Raw genomic sequence first — 23,626 nt, 5'->3', positions numbered from 1 at the left:
CAGGCTGAGGAAAGTTCTTTCGTAATCCTCTTCAAGTATGAACTCTATCCAAAAGCCTACCGGTGACCTGACATCAGCATGTAACGAAATGCTGGAGGTCCTTATGAGCACTCACTTCCCGCGATGCACGGACGACACCTGTGGCAGTTCGCCCGGTTAGGGCTACTTGTCTCTGGGTGATACCGTTAGTGACGTCGTAAGTGATGAGAGGGTGGAGGAGGCTTTAATGTCTTTTCAGCCCTATAAATCTCCGGGACTTGACGGAGTATTTCCCGCCCAACTACTGGAATCTAAGGATGCTGTGTCTCCTGCCTTCTAAGATTTTTACAGCCTGCCTAATCCTAACTAATGAAAAAAAATGATGAAAATAGTAATGAAGATAATGATGAGGATAATTATTATTACGATAGAAATGGTGTTTAAATTGTAATTAATGATGATTAGGATTTAAACAAATTATCATTAATAATAAAAATTATTTATGTGAGTAACAACTAAATTTTAACTTTTCTCGCTTCTTTGGTAACGCCATAAAATCCTACTGAAAAAACAAAATTCCCACTGAACTTTTTTCGGATTTGTCTTTTTTTACTTCATTTGTTGGTGGTTATACAAATACATCAAAATATTTTAAATTAAATGTACGTATGAATTGATCTCCACTTCCAGGGTCAATAACCCCTCAGTGACTCGCTCTGGTAAACACCTGGTCCAAGGAACGTGGACTTAGTGTCAGCCCTACCAAGACAGAAATGGTACTTTTCACATGGGAGTATAAAACTCTTTTATTTAAACCTTCCACCCTAAGCGGGGTGGCAGTTACCCTCCCAACCGAGGTAAAATAACTTGGAGTTATTCTAGACAAGAAACTGTACTGGGAAGGAAACATTGAAGACCGCTATAGGAAGGCCAATACCGCCCTGTATGCCTGTAAGACAATATCTAAATGGAGAAAAAAACACATATCGTACACTGGATGTAAACAGCTGTGATAAGACCCAACTTTTCTACGGGGTCACCGTATGATTGGCTGCACTAAACAACACCTTGTTCAGAGCAAAATTGGAACGAGTGCAGAGGACGGCTGTCATGCTCGTCACGGGAGCACTGCCCATTACACCTGCCAAATCTCAGGAAGTTTTGTTAAATCTTTCACCTGTGGACCTTTATGGAAAATTTCGGGACAGCAGCAGTGCGGCCAGGTTAAATACGATCCAACCATGGAGAGACCTCAAATTCGGACATGCAAAAGTACTAGAAACTCTACCGGATTATCTACGACAGTTAGATTATACCACCCCTCTATTACGTTTAGACAACAAATTCTCCACAAGAATTCAAGAGAGGAACGAATGGGAAGGCACCACAGACTTTAACCCAGGGTCTACTTACTTGACCTTCAGGCAGAGCTAAACGCCAAAATGGAGGGGGCTCGGTGGCTCGTAACCTCCATCCCTCCAGGGTGGCCTATCGCTATCTATTCTGACAGCCAGGCTGCTATCAAATCTCTCAAATCTAACGGAACAACATCCAAAGTAGCCATAGAATGCAGGAAGACTCTCAACCAGTTGGCATCTAAATGCTCCTGGACTGTTGTATGGGTCCCTGGACACAGGGACATTTCTGGCAACTGCCTAGCCGACGAGCTGACAAGAAGGGGAGAGAGATATCTGAAGTCGATTCTGCTCAGAATGCGGGCATAACTCTAATCTCCTGCAAACAATAAAGGCTGAACTCTTTGAGGAGGTAAATACCAGGTTGGCTGTGGAAACCACCTGTCACATTACCAGGCAAATTTGGCCAAAGATTGATGTAAGACGATCTATAGTTCTCATTCGGCTGGACCGCTACTCTCTCAGATTAGTAGTCGGGGTAATCACCGGACACTGCCTGATGGGCACACATGGAAAAAGGTTAGGATATCCCACCAACGATTTTTGTCGCAGTTGCAGAGACGACGAAGAGGTGGAGAGCATCGAAAATTATCTCTATCATTGTACTGACCTGGCCAACATGCGCAACCAATTCTTCAACAAGTAATTTCTATATTGTTTAGCTGACTTGTGGTTCAATTACTGGGGGAGGAAAATAAACAAATGGATGCGGCCAATGGTATCACAACAGAGTTTTCCAGCTTACATGTGCTCCGTGCTTTGCGCGGGACAGGCACGCTAACCTAACCTAATCTATTATAAACAATTTATGGTATTTAAAATGAAAAACATCGCGCGCATGCAATAGAATTGAAGTAGTGTTTGTTCTGTCTTGGGATTGAGTCTGATGGTGAACGAGGACTAAACGAAGTATCTCCTGTCATCACACAAACAGCACACAGTCTTGTCACGTCTCTGTTGACAGTTACAAGTTTGAAAAAGCTAACGACTTCGTTTGTTTGGGAACCAGCATTAACACCAATAATAATGTCAGCCTTTAAGTCCAACGGAGAATCATTCATGACAACATGTGTCTTTGGACGGAGTAGGTAATTGAGAACTAAAGTCCTCTCTCTCGACGTACAAAAATCACACTCTAGAAGTCACACATCATGCCCGTGCTGCTGTATGGCGCGGAGGCATGGACAGTGAAAACACCAAATGACGCTGCTTTTGGAGTTTCCGATATAAAGATTCTGCGAAAGATTTGCGGGCCTTTGTGCGTTGGCGATGGCGAATATGACAGACTATGAACTGTATGAGCTTTACAACGATATAGACATAGTGCAGCGAATAAAAATCCAGAGGCTACGCTGGCTTGGTCATGTCGTTCGAATGGATAGAAACGCTCCAAAACTATTCAACGCAAGTCGCGATGTTGGTAATAGAGGAAGAGGAAGGCCTCCTCTGCGTTGGAAGGACCAGGTGGAGAGGGACTTGGCTTAGCTTGGCATTTCCCATTGGCTTCAGTTGGCACAGAAAAGAAACAACTGGCGTGCTGTTTTGGACTCAGCCACAATCGCTTAGGCGGTTACAGTGCCAACAAAAAAGAAGAAGAAGATTGCCCCGATTTATACGATTTGTTTTGGCGCATCACCATCCTTTTCCTTTAAGTATGGAAATATTTCCAGTGAAAACATTAGCAAAGTTCTGTCATTGTCAAAACTACATACACACATACATATGTAAGTATGTATAATGTACAAATGCTTATAAATACATACACACAAACAAGTATGTAAGGATCTACAACATCCATGCAAATAATATCAACCCGCACAGAAATGTGAATATGAACGGGATTGCGTTGAAATAACAATTGTCGAATTAGAATACACAGAAAGAATAATAATAATAATAATAATCGTGAAGAATTCAAAATAAGTAGCATTGTTATGCCGCAATAACAAATAAAAAAAAACAGAGCACAGAAAACAATTTATTTGGAATCGCGTCGCATTGTTAGAGTGCTGCCGTCGTGAAGGTGCAGTAGAATTGCGGATTCATATGTTCACTGAACAGGATGTATGTTTATTTTGGATTTTCCCCATGAGGAACACATTTCCAGCTTCAAAGGCCAAGCACATTAGGGCTATTCGCGATCCGGTGCAAATGGCCTAGCATCATTGCATTGCAAATTTGTATTGCAAATTATTTGCAATACACAAACAAAATACACGCATTTGCATTTGTCATGGCTTGGCAAATTTGCAATACCGAAAATCCATAGCATAAATATGCTATGCATTGCATTCATAAACAAAACCAAAGCTGATGCACAAAAAGTGTTTTGCAAAAGCTTTACCATGACAGTTTAATAAAGGTCGCTCACAATCCATGGCATATTTCTGCAATTGCATAAATTTGTCAGCTCTTATGCACCGAATCGCGAATAGCCCTATTGTATAAATGGATGTACATACATATGTATACGTGCGTATTTTTTGCGAGCTTGACATGCGTAAGCCCATCTGCATTCGCACGTTCGCCACTGCATCACCTACTCTTTATTCTCAAATAACACGGTAACGGCTGTAACGGTACAACTACTGTCGTCAAATGCTCTTCGATTCCTAAGATTTCTCACCGAATGACATTTAGCTGTATGGTTATGGTACCAATATTTAATTCGAGTCGGGCATTACTTCGAATGCGGATGGCAAACCCATCGTGCTATTCCGTGTGCCACTTCAACTACGCGCCCACAAAACCGTCACAAACATACGGGGGCATATGAGGCAACCGTCACGGTTATGAAGCAACCGTTACAACATGTGTACATGAGTGCCATACTTTGCTCGTCCATACCTACTCCTTTAGTGTCATAGGTTGAAGTGTGCGCCTAACAGCAGCAATAATAGCATCCTGGAAACATACATACATAAGAATAACAACAACACAGTTTGGAGCCAAGATGTAGCATAAGATTTCAGCTGCCAACAGAATGCCGAAGGACTACAAATACCATTACCATTACCCGCAAGCACCATTACCATTACCCAGCAACAACAGACCTATACAAAAAACTACAAAGAGCATAGCACTCGTGCAGAGCAAATACACTTTAGAATCAGCTTTGCCGGCGGAGAAGGTGGCTTAGCTGCTCCATATCACTACAACTCCACGTCACTTGTTTTCTGGATGATTGAGCATCGTGTGACAACAATGCGACGTGTCCTGCCAAAGCGCAAATTCATTTTTGTCATTTCTTGTTTCCTGTCGCGTTTATTTCTTTTTACAAAGCAATCTTTTGACAATTTTTTCAATTGTGCCTCCACGATTTAGAAGGGCACTTATGTACGGGGTTGAGTTTAATTTGGTACAAGAGGCATTTAATCGAAAGTACATAACTACTTATTCAGGTGAGTTGAGGATGTGCAGGACAATGATTAAGGTATGTTTGAGGGAACATCTATGTACCTAAATATGCATGTAAATACATACATGCATACATAATACCTGCAGTCGATAGACTGTTCAGTTACCGGCATCGACATATTGCTTTTTTACTGTACAAAGAAATTGTTTAAAACTCGAATTTCCGAAATATTGGAAATTGCTGAAACCCCTAATAGATTGAACATTGGAATGGAATAGTTGACTACTACTTAAGTGAAAAATCGGCTTTTTGTTGAATAAACTCGACTTTTTGTAATCGAGATCAGAGGCCTCAAGTCGATTAGAATCGACTCTCACTCGATGGCTTTTCGACTGTTGTCTGCTAAGTATGGCAACATTATTACCTAAATCGGAAGTTTTAACATCCTAACGGTAGTTTTCAGGAATATGATATTTTATGGATAATGGGCGTAGCCACGCCCACTTATGATTACATGTATATATCTTGCTAACCGCTCCATCACTTTCTCCTACACTTGGCACAGCTCTTGACTTTGGTACTGCATCCCAAACGACTGAAAATTTTTAAAATCGTCCACATCCCATATAACGGGAATTAAGAGAAATACGAAATCTTCGTTAAATAAGTAAAAACTGAAGCTAATGTATTGAAAATTGACGTTTGCAATAATTCTTTATCAAAAAATACATTTATAATACAATTTCAGAAAAAAGGCGTGGCCCCGCCCACTTATGTGTATCTCGGTAACCGTTGGACCAATTTGAACCAAGCTCGGTTTGGTTATTGTGCTTGCCACATAAAAGAAAAACGTTGAAAACTATTGCAATCGGACTAAAATTACGTAAATGTCAGAAGTGCTTAAAACTTCGATAAATCGATATTGAAGGACGCTAATTTACTCGAAATTTATATTAACAACAATCCCTTGAAAAGAAATAACATTATTATAGAATTTTTGAATATGGGCGCGATACGCCCACATATAACTATGTATATAAGTTTATCTCTTTAAGTCTAACTGAACATTCTATCGAAATTGTTTGAAATATGAGCAAACCATCCTGCTTACCATGTAACGGTAGTTCTTAGAAAGCTGAAAAACTATATTTAAACTTGCGCCGGGTATTTAATGTCGACTCCACCCGAACTTTGACTATTTTTACTTGTTTTAAACTAGTTTTTTGGGTGCTAAACAAAATGCTTACCCTCACCGTATACATAGATAGAGGAGTTAGATATAAAAAAAATCATATCTAAGCAGGCAGTGGTAAACCTTATAAAGCACCGATCTAAATGATTTTCCCTACAGTATATGATCGATATGTAAACCGGCGCACAATTTAATGGGTTTTGCTGCATACATGAAGAAGCTATATCGCAAAAACTTGTATCTGAAAAATCAGCGGGATGGGCGATATAGATAATACAGCACCGATCTTGACAACTTTTTCAGTAGACTTTGTAGGATTATTTAGAAAATAGCTAACGAAATTGCTCGGTTTTAGCCGTCCAAATAAAGGAATTTTAAAGTAAACCCCCACATCTGAACTATCAGTTGTTTGGAGGCTATGGGTTATAGTGACCCGATCTTTGTCATTTTCACTGTAGTGTAGTGAAGAATCGATTTTGCGACCCCCTTTTCCATCCCTAGATTACACATATGGGAAAATTCCTATTGATTCCATTGACGACTATGGGATTATGATTAAAAACCTGAGCACGTGTCAGAGGCTGCTAATGCTAGAGATTGCTAAAATATTTCAGATTTCCTTTCTGCATTTGCTGTTGAGCATTCAAAATAATTTTAGAATGTTCAAGATAACTTTGAAACCTGTCGTATAATGTGCGAATAGCAAACTGCGAAGAAGTCAGTTGTAAAAATGTATCTACGCACAGTGACTAACACAAGTGTTCAGGTTTAAATTTTTTTCATATTCACAATGTTTTTCAAGTTAAATTTTTGTTGATATTAAAAACTCATAAAATTTTCATTAAAATTTCGAGCTTTATTAATTTGAATCTTTAAAACATTTATAAAATTGCGTTCGTTTTTAATAGGGCTGTTCAGAATATTCTGGAAACGGTCTTGGATTTGCATTTACTGGGAAGTTAAAAAACGTAATTTTTTACACAAAAAGCGTCCAAACGGCAACAGGATACAAAAACGTCCAAATGACGTTAAAAACGTCAACCTAGCCACGCTGGTAAAATATTTCACGCAACCCTCTGCGGCAGAGAAATTTTGAATTCGATTTTCTAGCATGTAGCAACTCCTTTCATGGAACTAAAGCTATTTTGCACACCCGAAGGACGAGGTCTTTTATGTGACACCTCATTTGCGAATATCGAACGAACCATACAGTTTTTATCACTTGGTGTTAAATATTTAACGCAACAAACTCGTGTAAGAAGTCCCACTTAAAAAAAAAAAACGAAAAAGTAGTCACAAAAAAAATTATTGGAAAGCAACGCGATTGTTTGGGCTATGAAATTGCATACGCTAAAATGTAAAGATTCAGATTAATAAAGCTCGAAGGTTTTATGAAAATTTTATGAATTTTCATAAATTTTTTATAAAGTTCGAAACTCTGATTTATATAGTTTTGGCAAAAGCGTAGACAACATTTTAGAAAAATAACAAAAACAAATATAACTTGAAAAACGATGTGAATATTTAAGAAGACATCAAAACGTGAACGTGACGTGAGTCACTGTATGTAGATACTTTTTTAAAATACATAATTCGACAGGTTCCAAAGTTATTTTGAACATAATCAAGAATACTCGACAGTGCTCGAGAATACTAGCAAATGCAGAAGAGCCAAACAAATTATTTCATGTCTCCAATTCGCTTAAAATTTCCATATAAAAATAATTTGTGTGCATTCGTTAAATGGAAGCAAATGGGGCAAAACATTCTAAAAAACCAACCGTAATTAAATAAAAAATTAAATAACAACAAAAATAATATGTTAAAACTTGTCAAAATGTGGTGCGGCTATATTATTTCGACTATTGTATACCTCATTTTATTCCATTATTCTCGATGCGCTTGAACGAAAAAAGTGACAACTGAGGTGAAGATCGAATCAGAAAATTTAAACTTTCTCTGAACTGAGCTGAGCTAGTACTTACCTTATTTAACTATCCAACGGTTACCGCTAAACGATAGAAAAAAACATTTCTTATTTATTTATCAACCAATTCACAATCACCAAACCAATAATGGTGCAACAGTTGGTTACAAGCATACACATATACATATGTAAGCAATCACTGACGCTCGCCCTACTCTGTGCAACGTTCTCCGCCCATCTGATGACCTTCAGACACACATAATTATATCACGCACTGCCAAGGACTCGCGTAATTTCGTCGCTATTAAAATCTCTCCCCATTGTGTTAGAAAAACTCATTACAAAAACAAAACTCCATTCACCAAAAAGGAGGATGCAGTGAATATGAAAGTTTGTGAAGAGACGAAAAAGGAGGAGGAGAAAACCAAATTAAACGTAAATGAGCAGAAATGCGCGCGAGAAAATAATAAAAGCAAATGAAATAATTGGGGAATTCCCACGAACTCGCGCAGACGGTTTGACATACATAATTTTCTCGAAAGCGCGCTAATACATACAGATGCAGCAGCACATAGATACACAACCACCCACAAAACTCCCAGTCAAGTTGGCAAGCAGCAAATATAGGTTGTACTCTGCGTGCTTCTGCTTTTTCCAAGTTTAAATTGACGCTGAGTGTGGGTGGAGAGCTGGTGGTACACAAATACCAAGATTTACCATAACCAACCTCAACAAAGTTTTAATTAATTACATACATATACCAATAGCGAAACCCTACCAGTCAGACAGCTGTATATATGTACAAGTATGTACACACATACATACTTAGAAGACAAAAGCGGAAAAAAGTTGAACGTCTACATATTCATTTGAACGCAGAGCCGTGCGGCGAACATCTGTTAAAGTTGCTTCTTCCGTATTCATTACGGTTCATGAAAACATGCTGCCTCCTGCCAACGCTCGCATTTCCTTACGAACGTTTTTTGGTTTTCCCGCTTCCGTTGGCATTCACATTTTCTTGCGTGGCTTATACTATGAAGCTATGCCGTGGCGATAATATCGCAGTGTGATGTGAGGCTGTGAGGAGGTATGTCCTTGTTTTTAACTGTTTCGCTGTCATTAAGGTTGATTTTCACTCCGCCCAACTTGACTCTGAGTAATAATCCCATTTAGCGATTTGTTGGATCTAGCTCGTTTTCTCTCTCTGGCTACACTTGCCTTGGTAAATATTTCACTTCTATAACACTGCCTTCATTGGCATCTACCAAGTTGTATGGTAGCTATTGCCTTGGGCGGTGCTAACTTTCGCTGCTGGAACGTAATACTTAATAGCCGTGTTTCTTTTGACGCATATACATAACATACGCATATTCTCTGTCCTAATTTGTGTGGCTTCGATCAATAATCCTGACTTTGATATTATTTGCCGGGAAATGTTAAGTATCGTCCCTAACTTCTAAAAAGCTGTTTCTCGTATCTCAATTTACCCATGTTACAACAAGATTATCATTACCATAACTAAACTAGACTAACTTAATATTTCTGAGATCATTCTAGACTCCTTGGACAATATTCAGTCAAACTTAGAGGTAGCATACATATCCCAATACTGCCCTTGCAACGTAATAACTTTAGTATTTTCTTTATTATTTAGTTTAAAAATTACCATTTAAAATGTTTTCAGCCTAAGACCACACTCGTTTTAAGCCAGATTTTTTGATGTGATTGTAGGAAATCCACTAAATTTAATTGGTGCATGTTGTGCATATCTAATGGCAGCTCGCTATTTTGCCAGTTGCCAGCTATTTACTCCAACATTCATTCAACATTCATTCATTCCAACGAGTCAGAAACGAGATTAATTCTCGGAAGAAACATTAAAGAGGTTTGTATCATCTCATCTATGGAGAAGGGGTAGAGAAATCATTTGATTTTCAAGGTGAATATCAGTGTTGCCATTTTCACTACGAAAGAAGTTTTTCGCTTCACTTTTATGGCCAACACTTCTGCACTTCCTCTTTGACAAAACCACTTCGATTTTAAGCGACTAGAATTCACCAACAAATTTTCTGATTTTATATTTACATATTTTTAGCAGATATGTCATAACTATATCGAGCCCTAATCGTCAAAATAACGTAATCGACATTTTTTTAAAAGTTTTGTTTTTGATGCGCAAATATTCCTAGAGCATATATGTAGATGTATTTATTTCTGCATCAAAAAAGGGGGAAAAATGTCGCTTCCGTTATTTTTAAATAGCTGTAATTATTTAAACCCGTTTCTTTTTTGTAGCATGTCGAAGAGGAGTGGTATTAAACGGTATAAACTTCTCTAAATTTGAATTGATTTTAATAGATTTTTTGCAGATACTTTTATGACTGTGAAGAAAATATTACGCTGTATGTATGTTTGTTGGAAACAAAACATTCCTTCCTTGCTAAATCCAGTGCAGTACATTCGTCAATTCGACAGCTTGGTTGATCGGTACCGTTAAGAATATAGCTGTGGGTTCTTGTAGTGTGGCCTATTCTAAGACGAGTGAACGTCTTGATGTTGTGGCATGAGCAGTCTGAAGGGTAGATAGGTTTTACACCGGTTGGATTGTGATCTAGCTATTCCAATCTCGTAGACGCATTTGATCGCAGATTTTGTTTTTTTTTATGTTCTTTTATGTCTTTTGTAGTATAATAAGGAAAGGACACCAGCGGCTCTCCATTACCTTCTTTTGCATGTTTATCTGCTATCTCATTGCATTTTATACCAGCATGCCCTGGTACCCACATGACTTTTAGCTTTTATCGTGCCGGAAGAGTATATCGCGTATATTCTGTATTAGCCATGAATTATTTTCTGAGTTTTGAAGTGCGTCGATCACTGATTTACTATCGCTACATATTATATGTTTTTTCTTGTTTTTGGGGCATAAAGAAACGCTTCGTGAATTGCAGCAGCTTCAAGTATGTATTATATTCTACCAACAATTACGAATAGTTTGATACCTCAGCGAGAGGTGTACTTTCAGAATAAACCAACTTTCAAAGATAAAATATTCTGCGACCTTGAGCGTAATTTTTATTCCAAAAACATCTTAATTGAAGGCATATTTGGAAATACGTTGCAACGATCTAAATTTTTATAACTACTAGTCCTTATAATATGACATATACCTGTAAAATGCTTCATAAAAATGTTCTCTAGGAGTGTGTAAAAACCTTGATTTTCTACCTTTATTGATGCTTCTTCTTGTAGTCAGAATATTTCGAGCGTGTTATCAAATTAACTGTTTTTACGAAAAAGGTTCGGATAATTGCTCTCACTTAATTGGGGCCTTATAAATGCAATGGCATCCCCAGTTCTGCCCGATTGGCTCCACTTTTCGAGAAAGCGGTACTTGAAACTTTGCTTAAATTTTAACTATTTTATAAAAAAGAACTCCCCCAGTTTAGAAGATATTTCACTAAAATTTTGCACATGATTGTATATTAATATTACCTTCACTATCTTATAAAATCATCGAAATCGGTTCACTATAACATCTAGCTCCCATACAACTGATTGTTTAGAGACGTTGGTTTGCATTATAACTCCTCCAATTAAGCAGGTAAAATTTTAATATAGGTTCACTTTAACATATATAAATAGTTAACATTTAATCAAATTTTCAAGTACCGTTATCCTCGAAAACCGGAGCCAATCTGGTAAAACGGGGGAGGCCATTCAATTTAGAACGTCCCAATTAAGTGGGTTCAACTTTCAAAATCTTTTCTCAAAATTTACAACTTATACAGCGCAATTTTAAGGCAGCTTATTCTTTTATTTTCTATTTCAGCGATCTAAATGCTTATTCCTCGTCTAACTTTTGAAGCACTTGATGGAAATGAATTACACTTATATTTATCGATTTATTAAAAGATTGGGAATAGAATCATATATAAAGCATAGGTGTGCCCAAAAATAAAAAAATTTAACTTTTTGTTTTGAAAGGGTGCCTGTTTTTTAGATTTGTCCATATGCTATGTATATCGTCGTTTAAAGTACAAAACCGCGTATCAACAAAATGCAAAACCGCGTATGTGAAATTTTAGAAATTATTTCCTAGAGCGTAAAAACACTCATATTTCGAAATGGTTCTCTTTTTTACAAAGCAATCGCATTTCTGGCTAGTATATTTCAGGACGAATGAATATGGATTGAGCCAAGAGCTTGTGTGAGCGAATCCAAGTTTTGGCAGCAAATGTCAGTTACGCGGTTCTGCAGAATGACGATACGCGGTTTTGTACTTTAAACGACGATGTGATTGTTCAAAAAAAAGCTCAAAACCTATACTGACGTCATAGGTACACAATGTGTGACTGAAACCACTCATTATTAAATGTTTGGCACTCTTTATAACCTCTATTATTTACCGATGTAAATCTACACCCAACATACTTTTGTACATATGTAACTTTAAAACAAATTGTATGTATATATGTACATAAATAATTGTGTTAAATAAAATAAAAAGTATGTTAAATGTTTGGCCGTAAATCATCAATTTGAATGTGGAAATGGTTTTACCCTTTTCTTTCAAAAATATAGATAAAATGCTTGCGCATTTGAAACAGCAAAACTTTACATGGCCATAAAAATCTAAAATGTACGTCCGTATGTTGTATGCTGAGTGCAGCGCACATTGGGAAAAATTGAATATTCATAGCAGCGCAAATCAAAAGGACAATTTAGATTAATGCCCATAAAATACGAATATAGGCAAATGGGTAAGTGATCCTGCTACTCCGAAATGCGTGTAATAGCTGTTGCTCAACCCTTATCTCCCGATCAATATCACTATCTAGTGTATGTACCTTAGGGTGGTCCAAAAAAAATACCTTTCTATGCAATAAAAAAATTAGAGGTCGCTCAAAGTGGTCAAAGCTTGGAAAGTATTAATAATAGGAAAAAGAAAACATTTTCTCGTAGAAATTATCTACAATTCAACAACAACATAGTATATTTTAACGTAAATAGTATTTTATTTAAGGTTTAAGCAATAAAACTGTTAATAAAAATAACAAAGTTTGATTTCGACATAAAGAAACAAGATCGCTTTGAGCGACATCTAAATATTATTTATTTTTTTAGAAAAGAGGTATTGTTTCACGTTTTAGACCAATTGTAGGGGTGGGGCCATTAAAGCTCCAACGTTACTCTTTTCCTCCATGCATTTCTGGACTACCCTAATGTACATTCATATGCCGCTTTTATGCCCAAACTGTGCTCAACTATCTGTGTGCTATTTAATATTCCACTAAATGCAAACAAAACCAAAATCCACTTTCGATTTCACAAAATCCATTCTTCCTTCTCTCCGTCCGTCCGTCCGCCCATCGGTTGTCTGTCGTTGCAAATCGGCAATAAATCGCAAATTTAAATTTTCGCAACACAGACAATACAATCGTTTGACGGCAGGCGAACAATATGGAAACCCACTAGGCTATCAAAAGGCTTGAGTACCGGACGAATTCGAGTTCGCTTTCGCACTCCCAAATAGCTACCACGTACTATCTATGTACATACATATGTATGTTTGTATAAAGATGCATTGTGGTACATGTGTATGTACATATATGTTGCGACTCCGTTCTGCTCCTTGTATCCTTGAGTGCGCATCCTTTTGTTTGCCTATCTGTGGCGAACCTTTTTTGGTCTGCCCTTTTGTTGATGCTGTGATTGCTTTTGTTGTGTTCATTATTTATTTAGATATGTGTTGTTTGCTTGTCTATTGTGTTGTTGTGTTGTAGTCTATTCGCCCGTTGTCCTGTTTCTATTAGCAGAAATATGGAAATCGCTTCGAAACATTGAACTATTGACGACCCACATTGTTCTTACATCCATACACACATACATATGTACGTACATATGTATATGCATTGTACTAACATATGCATATGAAACATACATATATGTATATCAAATTGTATGGATATTTGGCAAATAATCAACGATGTATAACATCATACCTGACTTTTATCGCTAATGCGCATAAATAGGCTCGAGTGCATTGTGAAGGCATTATTAATTAGCTGCCAGCTTTGGCATCAGCTTTGTTCCAGTAGGTCTCCGTTGTGTTACCCACAACCTGAACTTGGTGAATAGTTGCGGTTTAAAGTTTTTCTAACGCATGCAAACGGATCTACTGCGCTAACTCTTCTGTTGATCAGGTATGTAGTACGTATAAAAATCGCTACGAATTAAACGCTTAACTGATTACGAAGGCAACCGGACCGAAACCCTTTCCCATCCCATTCACATTTTCCACATACATTTCCATATGTTGCGATATCGACAACGCAACACATATCTAAATATGAATCTGACAATGGAAAAACAAAGCAGGGGTTAGTGATAACGCTCTCTAACTCTATGATATGAAAAAATATGAGCACATTAATAATAATAACAATGGATCTGATATCATATGCATATTCATTTAAGTTTTTGGTTTGTTTGTATGGAGTCCCTCTAGCACCACGCGCAGATAGATATGTATGCATGTACATATGAAAATAGTTGATATGAAACTTCACGCATTATGATTTTGATTACTGATTTTATGCGTTCACACAGTCACCTTAATTTCTTTTTTTTGTTATTCTTTTCTTACGTATGTGCATATGCATCTGTATGAAAGGCCTTATAGTACAGACCCTGCCAAAAAAGCAACTATTTTGGGATGCCTGCAGAAACACTTGCAAAGAAATCTTTATACATATGTATATGTATAGATATATAACACTGTACGGCAAAATCAACTTTTTTTCTGGGTATTGGGCCAAACAAATTTTTTTAAAGAGAGTCTTAGGTAAAAAAGTGACTTCTCCGTTTTTCGAAGTTAGCCTCCGAAATCGAGATATGGGCCTAAGAAGTTCGAAATGGGACCTTTGGACAAATAGTATATTTAATAACTAATTGCATATAAATAACTCAAAACCTAAAAATATAGACGTAGTCCTCCTTTTGCTCTTATTTAAACGATATATAACCATTTTTGTACAAACACATATTAAAGATACTATAAGGGGTCAAAGTTCAGGTCTTCGAAAAATTAACTTCCTTATATTTCAAACAATTTTGAAGTGATTTTTAAAAAATGTATACCGTTAGAAAGGTGATTAAACCTTCTTTCTTTCAATGTGCATATTTGTGAAAAATACCTTTTTTTATTAAAAAAAAAATATTTTAAACAAAAAAATTACTGACCGATTTTTACGAAATAGGGATCGTTGTAAAGACGATTAAATCCCCTTTCTCCTGATATACATAACTATACACTTTGTATATAAAAATTTGAGAAAAAAACACTTTTCAATGAAAAAACTCCTTTTTTTATAAAACAAAATTTTAAACAAAAAAATCACTAACCGATTTTCAAAAGGTTGGTATCGTTGTAACGACGAAGAATAAACCCCCTTTCTTCTGATATGCAAACTTGTATACGTTGTATATAAAAATTAAAAAAAACACATTTAAATGAAAAAAACCTGTTTTTTATAACAAAAAAAGGGGATATGCAGCCTTCTGACGCCAGCTACTATATGAGGTAACTGCTTTAATTGCCGCCTGACTATCTACGTAGAGGTTTACTTTGAATTGTTTGTCGTATCGGTGTTGACTTTCATGGCGCTATTCATTACACTACTAGATACCTTCCTGTTATTGGATGATTCAGATATGTCGAGAAATACCCCAAGAGCATATTCTTTGTATTCTAGAACATTCTCGATGTGTTGTACTATCGAGTGTAGTGAAGTCTCTTTGGAATTGCGCTTAGTATACGCATGTTGGGCCTTGGCCAAGATGACTGGCAGCAGAGGGTCCCTGATGTGAGCGTCAAGAATTTTTTCCAGCGTTTTTAGAAGGCATAAGGTAAGACTCATGTGCCTGTACTCCTTAGAGAAAACTGGGTTTCTCTTACCAGCAATTGGTATAAAGACAACCCTCGCTTCCCTCCATAGTACCAGCACATATCTCAGCCTCAAGCAATCCCAAAATATCGTCTTCAGTTATGGTACTACAAGGTGAATAACCTGCTCCAGTAAGAATGGGAATTTTCCGTCTAATCCCGGGCATTTGTAGTGCTCAAAACTATTGATTGCCCATTATACTTTGGAAGAAGTTATGACGTTTGGCGGGATGCTATTCGCCATACCTTCACCCCCTATCGAGGTCTCTCGAGTCCATACATCCCGGAAAGTGGGTGCTGACTATGTCTTCTAGCAACTCCTCGTTTGAATTGTTCCAGTCCCCTCAACTCTTACGTATAAGTCTAAGTGAGCTTTGAAACTCGGTTAGAAGTTTCCTAAGCCTGTGCACCGAGTTTGTTTCCTCTAAGTTCTCACAGAAGTCCCTCCTGGATTTATTCATTGCATTTCGCACATCTTTTTTATATGATTTAAGTAAGTTTTTAAGTAAGTAAGTAAGAATTAATTATCGGCTACCTATTCGATCATGGTGGTTTAGATCCACGCTTAGTGCACAAAAGAGGGCAGGATGTATTGTAAGCATAAATAAGGATCGAATTTAGTGTTCTAACTCCTTCGACAAGTTCAACCTTTGGTTGTACCTGCGCGGCTTAGCCTTCATATCGTCTAATATTTTCCTATAGCGTTCCCAGCTAGAATTTCTGAGGATCCCACTATTTCTTTTGGGAGAGATCAAAATATCGAAGCCTTTGTATTTGTGGTCAGAGAACGATGGTACCTCCAGCACCCTCCAGTTATCCACCTGCGCATGACTAAATGACTAATCATAAAGAGAGTTAGGTCAAGAATGCTCCTGGACGTGGGTCCAATATGCGTCGCTTCTTCACCTCTTTTAGCTACTGCTAGATATTTTTTTAATATAAAGTTAAGAAGTCACTAACCTCTTTCCTTTATGTCAGCGCTGCCCCACACCGTATGATGCGCATTCGCGTCGGATCCTACTATAAGCGGTTGCTTTCTATCGCTAGCCATTTCTGCCAGCCTGTGAAGCTCCATCGGCGGCGAGGCGTTGTTGTGGGCCATGTAGCAAGCGGCAACGAGCAGCGATTTGCTGTTTATGTCCTTAAGCGTCACAATCGTTACGTCGGCTGTGGAAAGATTGCTATCAAAATAAAACTGCAAATTTTTCTTTACCATAACTGCCGTTCTTACCTTATTATGCATGTTGGGAACGTACGTAGTGTAGTTCTCTGACTTGAGACCAGAAACTAGGCTATCCGAAGCGAGCCAAGTTTCCTGGACTAAATCCGCATCGTAGTCGGCCTCCTCTAAATTAAGGAGAAGCTCACCTGCGGCGATATTATTTCTGTGGAGATTAGTTGAACGACCTTAAACATTACATTTAGGCTGCTTCTCAGGGTTGGATGTATTGTTCAGCTCCCCCGTCTCCACATTGCGTAGGTTGATGGACGATTGTAGGATCTCTTCGATGCCGAAATCCCTCTCCAACTCTGCAGCTTCAAGGCTTTTAGCAGCTTCATTTCTACTGCCTTCCATCTCACTTGCGTCATCTGTCCGAACGGGTTACTGCGGTCGATGAGCGTCACGACCAGATTCGTTTGGCAATCACATTTTCCGCCGCCGCTGCCTTGGATGTAGAGGGCAGCTGTATGTCGTTTGGCCTGGTAGATTCGTCCCTACATTTCTGTTTCTTTAGAGGATTTGCTTCCTCCTCTTCCACTGACCGCTGCTTTTTTCTCTCCTGCGCCGCCAAAATCTGCTCCTTGATCCGCAGCCGTATATCGCGCCTTAGCCTTCAACGCCTCCTTTCTTGGCTTCGCCCCCGGTCTCTTCCTCCGTTCAAGAAGAGTATGCTCGGATTTCGCCGGAAAAAAGTAACGTATTTTAATCCTCAGAATCCGAGTCTGTAGTAAAAGCATTTACTTATGTCTAAAATATAGACTTCTGGTCAGTTTAATCAGTCGAAATCGGAAGCCGGTAATACCACCAAAAGATAGAGCATTCCCTATTTGGTAGGTCGTATTTTTGCTATTTTCAGTAAAAAAAAAACATTTCCCTCCATTTTAGAGGGGCTGGACAGGTGGTCTAGGACACCCTGCATACGTAGGTTACGTATATTAGTCTCAGACTTCTTCAAACAGATTTACAGTATAGCCACTTCTCTTTTAAGTCCATATCGAATTATTTATTTGAAAAGTAGATACATTTACTAACTTACGTAAATCTTCTAAATTATAAGCGATCAATCAGTGATGGATTATTGGCATTTGAAAAAAACCTTCCTACAAAACCTTCCGTATAAAATAATCCTTTTGGCATCACACATTTTTCAAACGATGTAAAACAAAAATAAAATATTAAATAATGTATCATGCAAATTTCAATGCCAATTGATGTTGATGCTACGTGACCTAGACGAACTTTACAGCCAAGCCATAATGGCAAAAGCAGAAGGGGTACACGCCGGCTCATAATTTATGCGCGAGTAAACGCCCAAAAAGCAAACATCCGATCACGCACGCTGACTGGAGATACACGTCGAGCATCACAACACGGTACCAACTCCGAGAGAGGGATATACACGAAAAACATCCACACATATCCATGCATATGTAAGCATGTGCGCTGGCGCATTTACCTGGTGCAACCCTTCTTCGCAATTTTTCATTGTCTATAGGCAGGATGGAGGATTTACTTCCTTTACTGCTTTTTCTGAATAAATTAAAATTTACTGCGATTTGCATGAGTACAAAATTACGAAGGATCGCTGAGTTAGGGAGCAGGGTGTACGAAGCTAATCAACTGGGAAACAGATGGGCCAGCGATTTAGTATACAGGAGAATGAATTTGATGCGACTTGATTAAGCGGCGAGCCAGCATGAGCCGCGGAAGGATCACTGATTTAGTTAAAGTCCGCTTACGGTTTGATGTGCATCGCGAGTGAGTGATCTCTAAACTGATATTTCAGGAAATTATAGTAGTAAAAAAAATCGCAATGTTAATGTTGATCTAAAAAATGTACATATTTACAGAAATATTTAACATTCTGCAAGAAAAAAAAAAACTACGAAACGCGGATGCAATAAAAGCTAATTAGCGCCACGATATTTTCATATGTATGTAGTTCAGAGAACGATAGTGATGCAGATTTTGCAATTGCATACGAACACGCATCGTTGCGCTGCGAATTCTTAATTATTGTGCGGAAATTTAAATGAAAGACTTTGAAGGTAGTGCCAGTGCTAGTTTGCCAGCCGCTTCTAATTAGGTACATTTAAGTACTGACTTGACTATCATCTGCTGCATTAATGAATCGTTTATTCAGCGCGGTTAAGACAGTAAAATTATTAAGTGTAAAATGTGTATGCCCTAATGAAACAAAAAGCCTAAACAATTAATTTTTAATGGTTTGTTACGAGAATTCCATCAGCAGTAATTGGAATTACATGCAAGTATACATATGTATGTACATATGTAGATACTCAGAAGGTAAAAATGAAAGAAATGGGAGTATCTCGAGCTGCAGGTAATACAGAGCTACTACGCAGGGGCTTTAGTGTAAATGTTACAAATGGGAACCATAACAGATTTCTACAATTTGTGCGCACTAATTTTAATATCAAAAGTTGAAGGATGATAAAAAAAAATTGTTTGAGAGTTCCGAATGTATTTTGTCCCTCGCCTCCCTTTCTATACTTAATACAATATCATTTGAATAGTGTCTACTGGAAGGCCAGAGCGCGAACACGACTAATTTAAATTCATTCACCAAAAATAACCTGGTGACAGTAATGTAGATTCGCTACGTCCTTAATTTAATTTCTTTTTGATTACTGTTCCCTTTTTATTTGAAGGTGTCACAATAAGTGACACGATAAATTCATTTCAAATTATGGCAGTTGATACCAGGAAAACCCTTTTCAGGACAAAAAAAATAGCTCAAACCATTAAAACCCTTGTTTAGCTCTTATTGAGTTTATTCGTACGACAAGACCAAACCAGCACAGCTGATGGTTCATATTCCTCTTGCGAGTGTTTCTAAAATCGGTCGTATTGTGAACAGCTGGTATACTGATAACGCCCAATAAGTCCGTTGACGGTGAATTTATCCTTTCACACAATACGCTCGATAAGACCTTATCGCCGATGGGAGAAGGCTGATCCTGCGGTAGTTGGCGGGCATGGTGGGATGGACTTTGGTGTGGATTTGGAAGAGTACACTTCCATTTCACGCTCTCATCTCCAGCAGATTTTTTGCTTATCGGCCAAGAAATTGCTATTCGCGCACAAAGCGACATCAATTCCGTCGTCCTCGACTGGGTCGTGAAATTTTTAACTTCAGTCATTAATGTCACATTATGAAATTTAATATTTCGGTTTGCAGACATTTAATTCGTATACTAAGCTTTTAGTTTTGGCATTTCATATTTTACTGCATACTCCGCTTCGACGTTGGTGCTTATTGTAGCGTGTATATGTCAAGCACTCACCCTCTAATGTTTTTCTAAATGGAAAAAAGTACCCGAATTTATTAATTAATTTTTTTGAAATGAATTTTAGAACTGCCTCAAAGCCCACGAAGTTTAACATGTGTTTTATATGGGAAAAACGTACTTGTGAGGTGCGATGACGTGATAAGATATTATGTGATGTGATGTCAGGTAATGCGATGCGATGTGGTGTGATTTTGTGATTAATGGAATGATCTTTACTTCTATCGTCTTTTTCTTTATATTATCTTTATTTTCAACTTATTATTTTCTTCATCTACATACATACATATTCACCTTCACCTTTACCCGTATACTTACATACATATAAGCAAAGTCTTTAAATTTACTTTTGCTTGTATCATTTTCTTCGCCTATGTACGTACATCAGCCGTGAGCTGGACCTGAAAATCGCGTCTTTTAATAAATAATAAAAATAATATACTATAAAACTTTTTGGTCTGAAAATTAAATTAAAAGATAGAAAAACGCACTGAAAAAAAGATAATTGTAGTTAACTCTTTTCGAAAATCCGACATGGGTCAAGGTTGATGGCGGAAGCAAATACATACTTTTCCAATGATACCTTAAGTAATTTTGCTTGCTGCAATCATGGCGATTCTTCCACTAAGTAAACATTTATTTCATTGACGTAAAATGAAAATTAACTTTTATAAAAGTAAAATTAAATTTTCTGAAACAACTAATTTTACTCATTTTAACAAGTTCAGAGCACATGTTATTAGCCAATATCTATATGTACATAGATATGTATGTAGATATATATGTTCATGAATCTTTGCATAGATTTTCCAGTGTAAACACGCACTCCTATTGTTCTGAATATAGAACGCCAACATTTCAATGGCTTGTAAAGAGGCTTTACGGCACTCTGCATGAAGTTTTATAATAATACTTAGAGCAATAGTAAGGCAGCACTTTGCCTTTGTGCATTGTCTAAAGTTTCCTGCCAAAGCTTCACTCAAAGTAGCGGACACATTCCCTAAAAATACATGTGTATAGGTACATATGTATGTATGTATACATACTTACATATGTTTGTATACATAATATGTATACCCTATAAACATTTTGGCGAACTTTCGCGAATTACCTTCGATATCCAATAAGAATGTCGAACTGAGAACGAACTCATAACCAACCTTAGTTTTCCAGCGTTCATAGTGTATTGGAAATAAATTCAAGATGGGTTTGAAAAAAAAAAATTAAACCCCTTGTAACAAGAGAGGAAGTGAAATCCAACTCATTTTCGAATGGAAATATGGAATGGTTCCGTTTTGTTGGAGAATGGCCTAAATAGTCCTATTTCACATTCGTTATCGAAGGTGAGACTTGAAAAAATGTTAGTTTTGCAATTATTTTCGAATTGTTAACCAAGCCCAATGTTTGTTGGGTATGTACACATGTTTGTAGGAGCTTAACATGTGAAAGAAAAAAGCGGGTGAGCCATAACAACAATTGATGCGTGAGCTCTTTTCTGCTGGCGCTTAAAACTTTCCAAGTTTCTGAATTACTTTCCACTTCTATGTTTGTAGTAACTACGATCCATTTTGCTGGCATTTTCTCAATTTTTAAGTTCATACTTCTGCACGTCCTTGCACATTTGATTACATGCGTATGTATGTTTATACATATATGTAAGTATGAATGCATGTGCCTTTGCGCGTACATATTTGATCGTAGCATGCAAAATAATTTTTTATTGGCGCGATTCTTTCAACCAACCCATTCGACCGCTTTGCGGGTTTTTTGAGCTGTTGTTGAAACTTTTCACTTTGACTTCTTTGTTATGTTTCTAATATCTTTATATGCTTCCGGATTACATTTTTTGTTCTTTTGATGCTTGAGCCGTTGTATTGGCACTGCTGCCAAGTTCTTGTGAAAATATTCCTTTTAAAGCACGTAAAATGTGTGTTAAAAGCAACGTAATTCTGAAAGGAAGTACCCATCTTGCACGTATAGTTTCGGTTAGGTAAATGGGACTTCGCTCAAAGTGTTCCCTCGGCTGCCACATACTTAAACTTAGTATTATGATCAGAAAAATTTTTCTTAACCCTTCGTCTACCGGCTGGGACCACTGGACCCGAATGAGATTTTATTGTGTAGCTATATCAATGTATGATGCTTTTGAGCTCGGTAACTCCTTTACTTTGCTTATTTTCATGTAGTCTATACTTTTTTGATTATGTTATTTTTTTTAAATAATTAGTATTCCCATTGTAAATTATGCGGGAACTGCCAGCCTGCGTCCGTAGGATCGGCATTATTATGTACATTGGGATCCCTAGTTGTTTCCGCGGTTGACAAAGGGTTAATGCTACTACAGCAATTTTGATCTATTCGCCAATCCAAGCAGCACTTCCCCTGGGGTTATTCCTAAACTGTCAAAATCTTTGAAGAGATTGCAAACATCTTTCGAATCTTCCGTTTTGTTTGGTTAGAATATGTTTCCATTAAACATCGATAGAAAAACTCCGCTCTTAGCTTTGTAACTTTGTAGAACCCATGTTTTGTTTACTCAGCATATTTATACACAAGTACACTGAAAGTAAAATAGACCATCTGGTGTTCGTTTCAAATAAAAACGCAAAGGCTTTCCCATAATTATGAAAAACTAGATAGAAATCCAAAACTATAAGTTGCGCTAGTCAGAAATTTAACTTTGGATCTCTTGGAACCTAACGAGTAAAAGCGAGCAAACTCTGTCTTTTCTGTCAGACTATATAGCGCAAGACTACATCACTTTGTTGTACTGTTACCATGTGCTCCCTTTAATCTCTTTTAATCTCCGAATAAATCGAAGCGATTTTTGGGCACGATGTATTCTATCATTATTGATTGTTGGGTATTAAAGAGCTCAGGTGTTCGTCATTGCAGAGCGCAATATTCACCCCATTTCTCACAGTGACTTCGATGGCAGGAGGTGGGTGTGCAAAAAATATCCGGTCTTTAGCCAAATGACCACATGCCTCATTACAAGTTAACCCCCTGAATAAAACAAGTTTGTTATATTTTCCAAAATAACTTAGTCGAAATTTGCATTGCCGAATTAGTCTGGAAACAGTTAGAGGGCTGGCCAACGCCTTGGTTGCCACTTGGCTATCCCTACACATACGTAAACCCCAAGCTCTGTACCTGTTGTCCACCCTGTAGACTATGGCCTTGATAATTGAAAATATCTCATTTGGGAATACCGAGGCTTATTCATTAGAGAGCTGAAGGTTTTCCCGACTATCTTACATTTGTATAGATTACA

Source organism: Rhagoletis pomonella, unplaced genomic scaffold (genome assembly GCF_013731165.1).
Source record: "Rhagoletis pomonella isolate Grant_MI unplaced genomic scaffold, Rhpom_1.0 Rhpom_scaffold_00010, whole genome shotgun sequence".
NCBI classification, from domain to species: Eukaryota; Metazoa; Arthropoda; class Insecta; order Diptera; family Tephritidae; genus Rhagoletis; species Rhagoletis pomonella.
The sequence above is the reverse complement of the archived record's forward strand: the minus strand, read 5'-3'. Positions refer to the sequence as shown.